This window comes from Acomys minous, assembly GCF_964271855.1.
Source record: "Acomys minous genome assembly, chromosome: 8".
Taxonomy (NCBI): Eukaryota; Metazoa; Chordata; class Mammalia; order Rodentia; family Muridae; genus Acomys; species Acomys minous.
In genome coordinates this window covers 110,745,943-110,759,114 of record NC_140489.1, presented here as the reverse complement: position 1 = coordinate 110,759,114, position 13,172 = coordinate 110,745,943, and the positions used below count along the sequence as shown (strand labels likewise).

The 13,172-nt window shown below is 44.2% G+C and overlaps 1 protein-coding gene across 1 annotated transcript in view; it reads right to left on the bottom strand.

Moving 5' to 3' along the window:
- The window catches only part of VIT (vitrin), a 115,452-nt gene extending 107,257 nt beyond the window's left edge, over window positions 1-8,195 (bottom strand). The window contains exon 1 of the mRNA XM_084793090.1: window positions 8,009-8,195. The gene's annotated coding sequence lies outside the window, so the exon portion shown is untranslated. The remainder of the gene's footprint in view (window positions 1-8,008) is intronic.
- Between the last annotated feature and the right edge of the window lie 4,977 nt (window positions 8,196-13,172).

The window sequence follows — 13,172 nt, the reverse complement described above, 5'->3', positions numbered from 1 at the left end:
GCCTCTTCTTTCACCTGACTCGTGTATCATAGGCTTTTAAAATACTTGCCTGACAATAGTTAAAATTCAGGCTGTAAAGCACACACATTGAATAATAAAAGGTGTCATAATTATAAAGAGTCATACTGGGGTCTGAACTCACAGTATCCTCTTCCTCGCAAATGTTAAGGTGATATATGAGCATCATTTTTAAGTTTAACCAAGCTTGTCCCCCCTCATAGAAAAAGATACTTGAGTGTATTACAGTTGACTTTGTGATGGGATGTTAAAATGAAAGATTCTGGGCACAGCGATGGCATCTGACTGCTCTCATGTCCCAGGGTGACATCCTATAGCTCCTCTCACAGTTGCCTGAAAAGGAACTGCCTGCCCCCTTCCTGAATTTGGAAGGATCAGGAAGGGAACAAAATGCCAGTACATTTTTTTTCCCTAAAGAAATCCTTGCCTCCAGTCCCTGAGCACTTCTCTTGGCTTCCATGTCCTTCTGCACAGTCTGGAAAAGAGAAGAAGCTGGGGTTCCACCTCCCACTCCTCTCTGGAGCCTCAGTGCGGGTTCCCTGGAACTTCACTAGAAGCCTCTGAGTAGCTGTCCTTTAGGACTGGGGCACAGGGGACCTGATTTAGACTTATGATTTACTTATACCAAATCAGGGAAGAATACGCAACCGGAAAAGACACCCCATGGATCTGGGCATCTTAGCACATGCCTATAATCTCAGCATTCAGGAGGCAGAGGCAGGAGGGTCATTGCCAATCGTAGGCCAGCTTGGTCTACATAGCAAGCTCCAGGCCAGCTGGGTTTACGTAGTGAGACACTGTGTCGAAAACCAACTGGCCAAACCAAGAACCAAACAGAAACACAAATAAAACCAAGCAAACAGACTCCCTGTGTGAGACGGTCTTCTTGTGGTGGGCAGGGCTTGGATCCTGCAGAACTGGGAACTCGGAAGGCAGAAGGGACTGCACAGAAAGCAAGCAAACACGAATCGCCAGCCTTTCAGGGGCTGAGAGAGAAACTGTAAACGCCAAGCCAGAGCACCTACAACCAGGTGACTACAGGTAAGGGATCCCCATTAACGTGAGGGCATCTCCAGAGAACCCGCAGTGGGTCTTTTGGGACCCAAAACAACTGTAACCCCTTCAGAGCTTAGAGAAACTGATGCCAGCCCATAACAGTGCCAATCTAGCAAGGCCTTTCTGTCACATTTACTATGTTACCCTTCATGGTCATTGATTCTAGACTTAACAGCAGTCACGATTGCTGGCCAATAGAAAGAGAAGAAGGAGCATAACACAGAGAAAGAGATAATTTGGTTGGCACTCACATGGAGGCGGGGTGTTGCCTAGTGTTGTATACATGCCAGTAAGTACTATACCACTGAGTTAAAATATCAAGTCATTGAAGACCTCTGGGGCATGGCTTGAAATTCTAACGGTCCTAATCAGATTTTATTCAGGGCAGAGGCAAGAGCTATTCCAATGTGAGTTCGCGGTGCAGCTATCTGGGGAATATTGAAAGGGACTAGGAGATCACCCTAATCACCATGCCTCCATGATGTCTCCTGTCCTCAGCTCCAAACACCACCCTGGCCCCCCAAAACATGAACCCACTCAACCACTCAGGGCCTTTGCTAGGACTCTTTTGTCAATCTGGTAGCATGAAATGCTCTTCCCCGGGGCTTTATAGTACGTCCCAGCCCCAATCATGCAACGGAAAAGTATTCCCCCATTTCACTAATTGTGCCTCTCCCTCAGCTTTCTTGCTTGTGTTTTCTGCAACCACCACCAGCCACACACACACACACACACACACACACACACACACACACACACACACATTTTCTAGTACATGCCCCAAGATCGGCAGCTCCCAAAAAAATGGACGCTCCTGTGTTCACTTTTCTTTCCGCAGCTCTAAGAATTGTGAACGCACACGGAGGCGGCCCAGGAAATGGTAGTGGTTATTGTCGTCAAACATTATGATCTTGGTTTTCCTGAGCAGCTTATTCCTACTGAGTACAAATTTCCTCACGGCATTGCACAAGCAGCGGTGGTCTGGGCAAGCCAGCTTGCACCTTTCTGTCTAAAGTATATTTTCTCTGTCTGGGACACAAAGAACCCCAGAGGGAACTCCCTCAGCATTAAGATTCCAGTGGGCTGATCCTCTGCAAACTACACATGCTCACATATTCTCAAGGAATAGAATCCCCAACCCACACGAAGAAGAAGAAGAAGAAGAAGAAGAAGAAGAAGAAGAAGAAGAAGAAGAAGAAGAAGAAGAAGAAAGTAAAAGGATTTCTTGTGTCAGTAAGTTTTGCTGTATGTCCACATGAAACTTTAGCTTTCTTCTGACTGAGAAAAATAATCAGAGATATCTTTCCTGGAGTCTTGTCAATGTAAAGAGTGGTTTTGTTTAGTCTGTGATGTAAGGAACAGTGATTCCTTCTGTACCTAGCTGTTAACTTCACCCCAGGAAAGGTAAAGGAAATCTTTTGGAGACACTGACTATGCAGAAGCCACACCCCTTTCCCCACTAGCTGTGCTAGAACTTGCTCTGAGCACCAAGCTGGCCTCAAACCCAGAGATCCACCTTGACTCTGCCTCTCCGGTATTGAGATTAAAGATGGGCACGACCACTGCCAGGCTAGAAAGTGATTCTTAAATCAGAAGATTATTCAAGACCCTCCCCCAACCCCCAACAATATCTTCCTTCTTCTTTTACTATGGAGAAGACTCTACTATAGGTAGAAAGCCTTAAAAATGATGTGTTCAAATAGCAAAGATTCATCTGATAGTGACTGAACAAACAAACCAAACCAAAACAGGACCCTGCGTGCTTGGTGTGTTAAGAACGAGAGCCTGAGCCTGGCAGTGGTGGCGCACGCCTTTAATCCCAGCACTTGGGAGACAGAGGCAGGTGGATCTCTATGAGTTCGAAGCCAGCCTGGTCTACAAAGTGAGTCTAGGACAGCCAAGGCTATACAGAGAAACCTTGTCTCTTTGCTGTGTGGGTTAGATAGGGCTAGTACCATTGTTATCACATTGATGATGGCTGTTCTTCCCACACTGTCATCATCATTATCACATCTACTATTTTGCAAGGTATGGTCCACCTAGACAGTTGATTACGACCCAACAGAGCAAGCAGTCAAATCTCTCAGTAGGATAATGATGCTTCTGGGGTAAACCATGGCTTGATTCATGCATGTTCTGGTGAAGGAAACTGGTATGGTCCAAATGTTAATATCTCTCAAGATTCACATAAACCCTGGTCCCAGAGGCAGTAGTTTTTGAAATCGGGGCCTTTGGGAATGACTGGGTCAGAGACCTTATGATGAGTGCAAAGAGGAAAAAAAAAAAACCTCATCAAAAGAAACACCAGTGGCTGCTCTGTAGGCAGGAGCACTGGCTGGGTAAGTATAACAACCCCAGTTCAAATCCCTAACACCCACGGAAAATGCTGGGCATGGTCACAGACATGCTTGTTATTCAAGTGCTGTAGGAGGTGGGGACAAGAAGACCCCTGAGGCTGCCTGCCAGCCTGGCTCTAGTTTCCGTGAGATGTCCTGTCTCAAGAGAATAAAATGGAGAATAGTTGAGCATATTTCCCAGCTCCTCCTTTGCCAGTACCCCCACACCCATTTACAAAGACAGTGAGAAGATGCCATGTATGAAAGAGAAAGTTGACTCTCACCAGGCATAGAATCTGTGGGTGCCTCGGTCTTAGATGTCTCAGCCTGCAGAACTCAAAATAAAAATTTCTATCTGTAGGCCACTCAGTTTCTGGCATTTCTTACAGAAGCCCAAATGGACTAAGATGCAAGTAGAAGGAATCATCACTGCCGTTGGGCTTAAGTACTTGTGAGGCCCCAGCACAATGCTCTGGGTTTGTGTGTCATCCAAAATTCACAGTTGGAAGTTCTAGCACCCAATATGATGGGGTCTTTAAGTGGGGGAGACGTTGGGAGGTAAGTTGCCACAAGGGGAGCCATCGTGAGTGACGTGAGTGTCTTATTATACAGACTCAGTTACTCACTCTCTGCCTTCCAATGACTCAGAGAGAAGATGGCTGCTTATTACTAAAACTCATGCCCATATCATATCCCAGTCTTTGAGGTCTTTCATCTTGTGCTTTCATTCTCCAGAACTGTGGGAACTTAATGCTTGTTCCTTCTTCTTCCTTCATTCAGAAGTTTGTAAGGCTTTTCTGCCAATTCTTTTGAAAATCTAGAAGGTTGTATTACGTATTTGGCCAGTCAAACGGTCAGGAAATCACACCTGCCATTTAATTCTCAAGAAGAATTGAAAAAAAAAAAGAACTAGAGATGGAGCTAGATGAGGTTTTTTTTTTTGAATATATAAATTCTAAGATAAGAATAAAGCAGGACTGTTAAAAAAAAGGCAACAAAACAAAACAAAACTTCTCTCAGTTGACTTGGGAGCATAGTAGTGTTTGTGTGTTGCACATCTGGCTGCAGCTGACACGGGACAGGACTGGGGCATCCCTCACTTCACTTCACCTTCTCCCCTTGACCTGGAGTGCAGCAGTGGATTTGTCCCGGGTCACATCTGCTCTGCGTGTGTTTGCCATTTTCAGGTTGCCATGTAACATAATGTGTAGGGATGGTCCCATCAAACACTGCATGGCGCTTGCTTTGGCTCCTTCCCAGGCAGCCCAAACATCTCTACTCATCCCCAAGGACCTCAGGAAGGCTTACAGAAAAGTTTCTAGCTGATTAAAAACAAATTCTACAGCCAGTATCCACAAATGTTTGTTTTATGGATGAGGTAACCATGGAAAATGCAATAAACAAAACAGAAATAGTCCTTGCTTTGCTCTGAACATGTGACTCCAGGCATGCTACCGTGGGGGGGGGGAGGAGCTTGTTCTTTCAGCTCCTCTACTAAGGCTCTGTAAAACAGGAGCTCACCTCAGCACTTCTAGGCTGATGTGCGTGCGTGCATGCGTGCGTGCGTGTGTGCGTGCGCGTGCGTGTTTAATGAAGAATCTAACAACTAGTACAATTAAAGTGTGACTTCTGACCTCTACCATGATTGCCTGGCTCCTCTCTGGATGCATTTTTCTATAGGAATGGAAGCTGTGTGCTATCATTACCCGCGTGCTGCCCACATGTGTGTAGAGCAGCTTTCCCCCTGTGTAGCCTCTCTTCCCTTGCCCTCCCTGTCTGTGTTGGAGGCTCAGGATTTCCCCCTGCCTTCAAGCCACTATGGGGGGGGGCACACACATCTTGAAGCAGGGGAACGGAGCTTTCTCAAGCACAGAAGTTGCCTCCTTTGACTTATCCTTAGCCAAGTGAGGGACCAACTCAAACCCTCTGAGAGAAGTAATGGCAGTTGATTTGTTATACATTCAAGAACTGCACAAAAGCCCACAAATTGTTTACTTATCATGCCCGGAGAGGTAATGTTTAAAAGTTCAAAGACAATTACAAATGGTGGCTCCACTGAAGCTCTGGTTTCTTGTTTCAGTCATTAATGCAATGAAGATCCTTTCTAACATTTGAATGCACACCGGGCATTTGGTGCTTCAGGCTCACTGGAGGCTCCTTGCTACAGATGTGAGAGACAGGGACTAATTCAAAGTCTCCTTCATAGATGGGAACACTGAGACTCAAGGCTTTCAAGTCACTTGCCAACATTTGGAAAAAAGAAAAAAGGCAGAGCCTATTGACTAAACAACCTCTAAAGAGTCCCAGAGCACTGCAAGGCCAGTCAGCCTCAGCCTTGGCCTCACATGGCATCTTTAAACTCAGACATCTGACGTTATCTTCACACCCAGATATGCAGATAGTCACAGAAATACACCAGGAAATGGAAAGAAATTGGCTATACAGCTTGGAACACTCCTTTCTAGGTATGCTATGGATGGGGACAGACACACAGATACACAGACACACACAGACACACACACACACACACACACACACACACACATTTTTACCGAGTCACTTAAACACAGATATTTAAAATACAGTTTCTGTTACTTCTTCATTGTATGGAGAGTCTGAATAATGAAACTGTCTTGTCCTCCTCCTTCATTTTATATGTCACGTCAGGAGATGGAGGCAGAACTATTAGTTCTTGGGGTCATTTGATGACTTTTACTGACAGACCCTAGGCTCCCCTGCATCACTCCTCTAGCCTGACTCACCTGGGGAGAGCTTGGGGAGGAGAAGCTGGGTATGTGGGTACATGCTAACAGGACACTACCGGGGGATGTCAAGCATTTATCATAAGACCAGTGGCTTCTCCACTAGATTTTTTGTCTGACCATATAAAATACATTCTTATAGCAAACATCTACCTTTCAACTCCCTGTTGGAGCTGCCAATCAATATTAATCCTCACACCTGCCCTCGGAAGGAAGGGATGCAAGCATTGTAGTTCTGTTTTTTGAAGGGGACAAGAAAATGCCAAGAAGTGTCCCCATGCCTTTCCCGCAGGAGCACAGAGAGGGAGAGGCAGGGCTGCCCTGGTTATTCCAGACTCCTGGCTTGGTACAGTGGGTCAGACCACACAGCTCCCCTGTGTGCCACGAGCCTTACAGGCATTGCAGTGAAGAACAGCCCAGGCACTTCTGTTCTCGTGGGCACCGTTCAAACTATCTGCTGTGGTTGCTCTGAAAGAAGCTATTCTTTATGTGATAGGCAACTTGCTGGAGAGATAATTGGATCTGCTGAAGGACAGCCACAAACTCGATTTCAGCAGAGATATGGAGCCTTCCGGAGGCATTTCCTGCTCAGCCTTTCCAGTGGTGAGGCTTAAGGTATATTTAAAATGAAGTTTAGGCTGGGAAATTAGCATATTGCAAAAAAAATGCATTCCTCATAGTCTTAAAAGTCCTTGTCTAATGCCTATTTTTAACACACACATGCGTGCTCACACACACACACACACTCTCTCTCTCTCTCTCTCTCTCTCTCTCTCTCTCCCTCCTTCCCTCTCTCCCCCCCCCCCCCTCTCTCTCAAAGAAGAAAATACACAGTGTTTGATCCTGTCTTGCTTTAGGGCATTTCATCCTTCAAGAGACCAGGGGAAAAACAACCTCATAATTTTACCACCAAAACTTCCAAATTTATTGCAACACAACGTAATGGCAAAATAGTATTTTCTTAGCAGAAACATTTTTTTTAAACAACCATCAGGTCCAAGAATGCCTGGTTTTGTTTTTATAATAAACTTCAAGAAAATCTTGAATCCCGTTCTTTATTTGGGCTTGGCTAGGGATGCTGCGGCTTGTTTGGGGGAAAGGATCTTGGCTAATTGTTCAATTCGATCCTCTGTTTAACCTGTGCCTCAGGCATTTATATCATGTTTATACTGGTTCCGAGAAATCCCTCTTAAAAGAGATTGCACATCTTTTCTTCTTGTGCAAAGCTGAGCGACAATGGCTAGGCTCACAATGCCAACCCCTTCTTGGTCTTATCAATAACAGAAGCCTTCAGCCTAAGAGAACACTGCTATTGTAAACAGTCAAAGACTGCATATCTAGCCACATTCCAGGGAGACCTGGAGAGCGACAGGGAGAGTCCTCTGAATCAGTTCTCTTTCAGCATCACTCTGCCCATTCCTCATAATGGCTTTTCATACATTAAGCAGTTGCTATATTGTTACTGTATTCCTTATAGGAAACAAATTGAATTTAAAAAAAAAAAGAAGAAGAAGAGAGAACGATGTAAATTACTTAAAGTTTCCATTTTTCAAAATGTCCCATTTTCCAACTTACTTTAAGCAAAATGAAGTTGCTTTAGTGACATGGCAAAAACTTTGTTCTAATATTAATACTTTAGCATTATAACACACACATTGTTATTTACAACCATGCCAACAAGCATCCACTTCCATCGCAACTCTCTTTAAATTAAAATTTATCATCTGGCTTAGGCATTTATTCTTGTTTTTCAGTGAAAACTACTTTTTAATGTTTTTATAACAATGAATGGGAAGCAGCTATGTGTGTGCCCCTTTAGCAATTCGTCAGACATACCTTGTTTGAAGAAAGCAGGGGTTTCCCCCCTAAATTTTCCACCACAAAGAATGGTTATCCTTTTTCCTTTAAGCTTTTCTGCATCACAAATCCCATCCAAATTATTCTAAAGAAGAAGCAAGAGGAGGCCCGGGAACCCTTTCTCTTCTCAGCCGAGCTAAGCAAATACTCGCATGTACCTCTCAGCCCTCTAGAAAGCGCATTTGTAGCACACACACACACACACACACACACACACACACACACACACACACTCGCCTCTCACACTGGGCTTAGTGCTGAATTAGGCGGTCCTCTTTCAAATTTCCCCTCCCACTTGCTTTTTTTGGGAAAGGATTTCTAAATATTCTTTTCTAACCCAAAGCACACATGCAGTAAGCAAATTCTACAATTAGATATTGTGCGACGCAGAGGTGGAGGAGTGTGATAGAGGTTTTTTAGTTCTTTAAAAATATGCTTTCAAAACTATCCAGGAAGGGGGCCGTTCATTTCTTCTTCTTCTTCTTTTTTTTTCTTTCTTTTTTGAGCACTAATGAGCACAGCTGGATCAAGCTGTATGACCACACGAACATCACCCAGCTTAGTCTACTGGACTCTCCCCTTTTCACTGAAAATGCATATTTTCCTACTTGCAGATGCTACTGCTTTGTTTTGCTTTGCTTCCATTCTTGCTGCTCTGGGCAAGCTTCATGAAATAATTAAGGAGGAGGCTGCCGGTAAAAGGACACAGGATAATAATAGTGGGACGCAACGCCAACGGTGACTCATGTTTCACTGAAAACTCCTCTTGGGTCTCTCTCGTCATCGGGGAAAACTGCCCATTTTAGTTACTTAGACATTAGTGACATCAAGTAAAGCCAAAGAGATTTGGGCCCAAAACATACATAAGTGCGTCTCAGCATTAAAAAAAAAATCTGACCAAAAAGTAAAATAAAATAAAGGAGTCCATCTGACGGGCGCTCAAGGCTGCACTGTCAGTGTGATGGGGCATCCTTTTCTCCAGCTGGGGAAAGGGTAGCAAAGAGCCATTCCTCCTCCTGCTGGGGAGTGTGCATTCCGGCAGCTGCAGGAGAGAGCTTTTTCTCCACTCTGGGTTTCCCCCTACCCTCATCTGCTGGTGCTGGAATGGCTCTCGACCTGCTGCCATGCTATTTAGCCTTTCTTTCTTCCTTCCCAGATGTGCACTGAAATTACTTTTCAACCTTCATTTTTTTTGTTTTTTGTTTTTTGTTTTTGTTTGTTTGTTTGTTTGTTTTTGTTTTCCTCTCAACAAATCCTGATGCCAGGTCCATAGCAGACAGGACGATGCTTCTCGCAGCTTGTGTTAGGGCAGCTTCCTATGAAGCGGAGCTAAGGTGACACCAATAAAACTACTGGAGCTGCAGCTTTTTGGGCATTTTTTTCCTGGGAGTGGTAATTATAATTTACATGTTCTGTATTACGTAATGCTTAGCAGTGTAAGGATATGTATGGTATATAGCATGTTACTTATTGCTTAGAAGACTCTAAGGCTCAATATCATTCGCTATATTTTACAGAAAAGGGAACCCAGGCTCAGAGAGTATGAGTACTTTTCCCAAGGTCTTTCATGTCCAGGAGAGAGACCTTGGGTTCTCACGTAAGGCTTCCAGACGCCTGTCAAAGGAGCTGCTTGGTGTGTACAGCTGTCTGTTTTGCTATCTAAACTTCAATTTAAATTCATATGGTGAATAAAGGACAAATAAAATATAAATGTGCTTTAAAGCAAATGAAGAACTGTTCAAAGATGATGAAAAGCTACGCTGTTTGGGGGGGGTGGGGTGAAGAATTTTTTGGAAATAGAAGTGATGGCTTCCCAGTGTTGTCAGTGTGACCCGTGCCACTAAATCGCGACCTGAAAAACGACAAAAAAAATTGTAATAGCAAATTTTATGTAATATGGTTTTACTGGATAAAAAAAATTACTCAGCAAAAAGGAGTAATTCCTTTAAAAGGTAATGAAACATTGTTTGATTTTAATAATACTGGCTAAAGACATGCTCTGGCTTGTTGGGCTCCCGGTGGCAGGTAGCTACGGCTTCTGTGAGAGAAAACCAGAGGTGCTTGGGTAAGTACGTGTACATCCTGCCACCCACGGAATTCCTCTCTGGTGCACGTTCCAGTGAGCTCCTTCCTCACACAGAGAACTCAGGAGCCAGATGTGGGAGACGCACAGGGTGAAAGAGGTAGCACCTGAGGCAAAGACCTAGCGCTCACCTTGCACTAAAGTCCCCACCATCTTCCTCTGGAGCCTTCTCTGGCCCCCACATTCATATTCTTGCTCAAATGTCAGCTGAGTGAGCCCTGTCCTATCTGCCACGTGCAAAATGTCACACACACACCCCACCATCGCCCTAAACATTTCTTTTTCCTCTCCTCTGCTTTGTTTTTCTTTTACAAAATCTTCTGTCCTTTAATAATATTTCCACTTGATTTTCTTTTTATTGATAAATACTGGTGCTGGAATGAAGGAAGTTTTATGTTTTATTCACATATATATTCTTGGATCTTGAGTCTAACATGTACTAAGTATATAGTAAATTCAAACTACATGCATGATTGGAACTACATCAGGATGGTTACCTACAGTGAAGAGAGTGGGTACTTAGGATTAGTGGAATAAAAATTGCCCAAGAAAAGTCCTAGAGCCTTGTAGGAATCAGTGGTACTGGGATTGGAGTCCACTCCCCATATCTGGACATCTGGCCACAGCAGCAATGTCCACAACTAAATTGATCAATATGATAGCATCAAGAAAATGCTCACTTGTGTTTTAGAGTCACAATGCCACGATTTCCTGGTGAAGAACCGCGAGGTTGTTGCTTGCTTGGCACCAAATGAAATATATAATTGAGAAAAGTAATTGTGGGGTCAGGTGGGGATGTAGCTCAGTTGGTAGAGTGCTTGCCTAGTGTGAGACCTGGGTCCCACGCCCAGCACTGAATAAACTGGGTGTGGTGACACACATGTGTAGTACCAGCATTGAGGATGAGGAGGTGGTGGGAGGACCAGAAATTCAAGGTCATTCTTAACCACATAGTGCGTTAAAGGCCAACCTGGGCTACAGAAGGGTTTTCTAGAGGAAGAGAAGGAGGGGGAGAAAGTAGGCCTGGGCTGTACTGTTTTCCCAAGGTTCTGTACTACTTGGCAGTCTCCTTTGGTTGCCTGAAACCACATGCTCTTTCCCAAATAGTTTGTCACTACAGACAAGTTTGGTGCCATAGTCTTATGTTGTACACAAAACACACACACACACACACACACACACACACACACACACACACACACACACCACCCTCCAATCTCTTTTAGAACATTCTCTTTTGAATTTTTTTATTATTGTCATAAGCAGTGAACTTGATGGGTCTTTAAAATACTGCCTCATCCCACTCCCTACCCCCACTCTCAGTTTCGCTCCATAACGTGTGAGGCAATCAGTGTCATTGTTACATTACACATCCATTCTTTTATGTGACTTTTACAAATGCAGGCTGGCGATTTAAGAGTCTATGTAATGAGGCAGCCTTTTCCGACACTTCCGATACCTTCGCTGTGTGCAAGTATAAAACACAAGAGTTATACCTTTCATAACCCAAATGCACCGAACTATCTTGGGTTTTATTGCGTTTGATGCTACATCAATCTTTCAAAGAAGTATGATTTGCCTTGAACTCTTCTGTATCAACTTCAAGACTCTCCTGTTGGTGACTGAACTCACTTGCAGGGATCTGAGACAAATTCAGTGTCCCAGGAGCCGCTGAGCAGTGATGAGCACACACCTTCGTGGCATCAACGCAAATGGAAAATTTGCCAACCCAATTAGCCTTTGTTAAATTTATATCGCCACTGCAGTCAGAAGCAAAGAGCTTGTTATGAGAAGAATATACCTTTCTAAGCACGGAAAGAGCCAAATAAGTGACGGGGGCAGCTTACAGACAGGTAGAGAATACACAAGCAAAGGAGAGTTTTTGCCAAGCAATGGAAAACAAAGAGGACGAGAGCATGGTAGAGGAAAAACTGATTAAATACTAAACACGAGCCACTCATTATGAGGAAAAGGCAAAGCTGGTGAAGGAAAGAAGATGATTGGGCGCTTGAATGCATCTTCTTCCTTGGGTCATTAAAGCCAACCACAGAAATGAATGTTGAAAAGATTATTACTCTCAAATGCTGCCTGGAAGCCAACTAGTTGGACCCATTGTAAAACTGGACAATACTCACAATAATTTAGGATAAACAGAGAGAGAGAGAGAGAGAGAGAGAGAGAGAGAGAGAGAGAGAGAGATATGAATCCAGATAAGACACTGTGGCTGCTCTGGCATGAAAGAGGTTAAAAGACCTACTGGCTGATCTCAGGAATTGGAGAGTAGCCTGCGAATCCTAGCATTGCACAGCACTGCTGACCTGGCAAGTTTGCAAAGCATCAAAGCATCCCATGCAAAACCAGGGCTCACAATGGTGAGCAGGAGATTATAGGCCTTTGTAGCTCCCCGTTTTATGCCCAGTAAGCACAGTGATTCTAAAATAAAAGACTGGTTCACAAAACATGGCTAGCCAGAGCTCTGCTGACACAGCCATGTTCCACACTGTTGTGCATGTCTTCTCTGGAGGCCTTGGGCCAGCTGGGGAATCTCTGCTGTACAGTATCCCCTCCTGCAATTGGGGCAGCACACACCAGAGACAACTTTCTCATAGCAGTGATAATGTTGCAAGAGGGTAGTAGGGACAAGGTGAGGTTTCTTAGGTACTGGCCTGATGTTTCAGCTTAAATGAAATTCATTATGAGAACAAAGTCAAGAGGCTGGGCCTTGAAGAGGCCCACAAAGAGGGAATGGTGAAGGCTATAGGCTAGGCTGCAGCTTGGTGTTAGAGCACGTAATTGGTTTGTTCTAGGTCCTGGGCTCTATCCCAGCACCGGTAGAGGAGGAGGGAAGGGGGAGAGGCCTTGGCAAAAGCGCGAATGAACGTAGGGGAGAGGAGGGAAGAGTCCTGGCCATAATTCAACTGATCACACCATCCATTCACTGTTAACTTTTCTTTGTCCTGATGCTCATCATATATTTGTCAACAGCATTCAGTTAGATTTTTTAAAATTCCTAGGTTGCCTCTGCATTTTTTTTTAAAAAAAATTAATCTATTTATATTT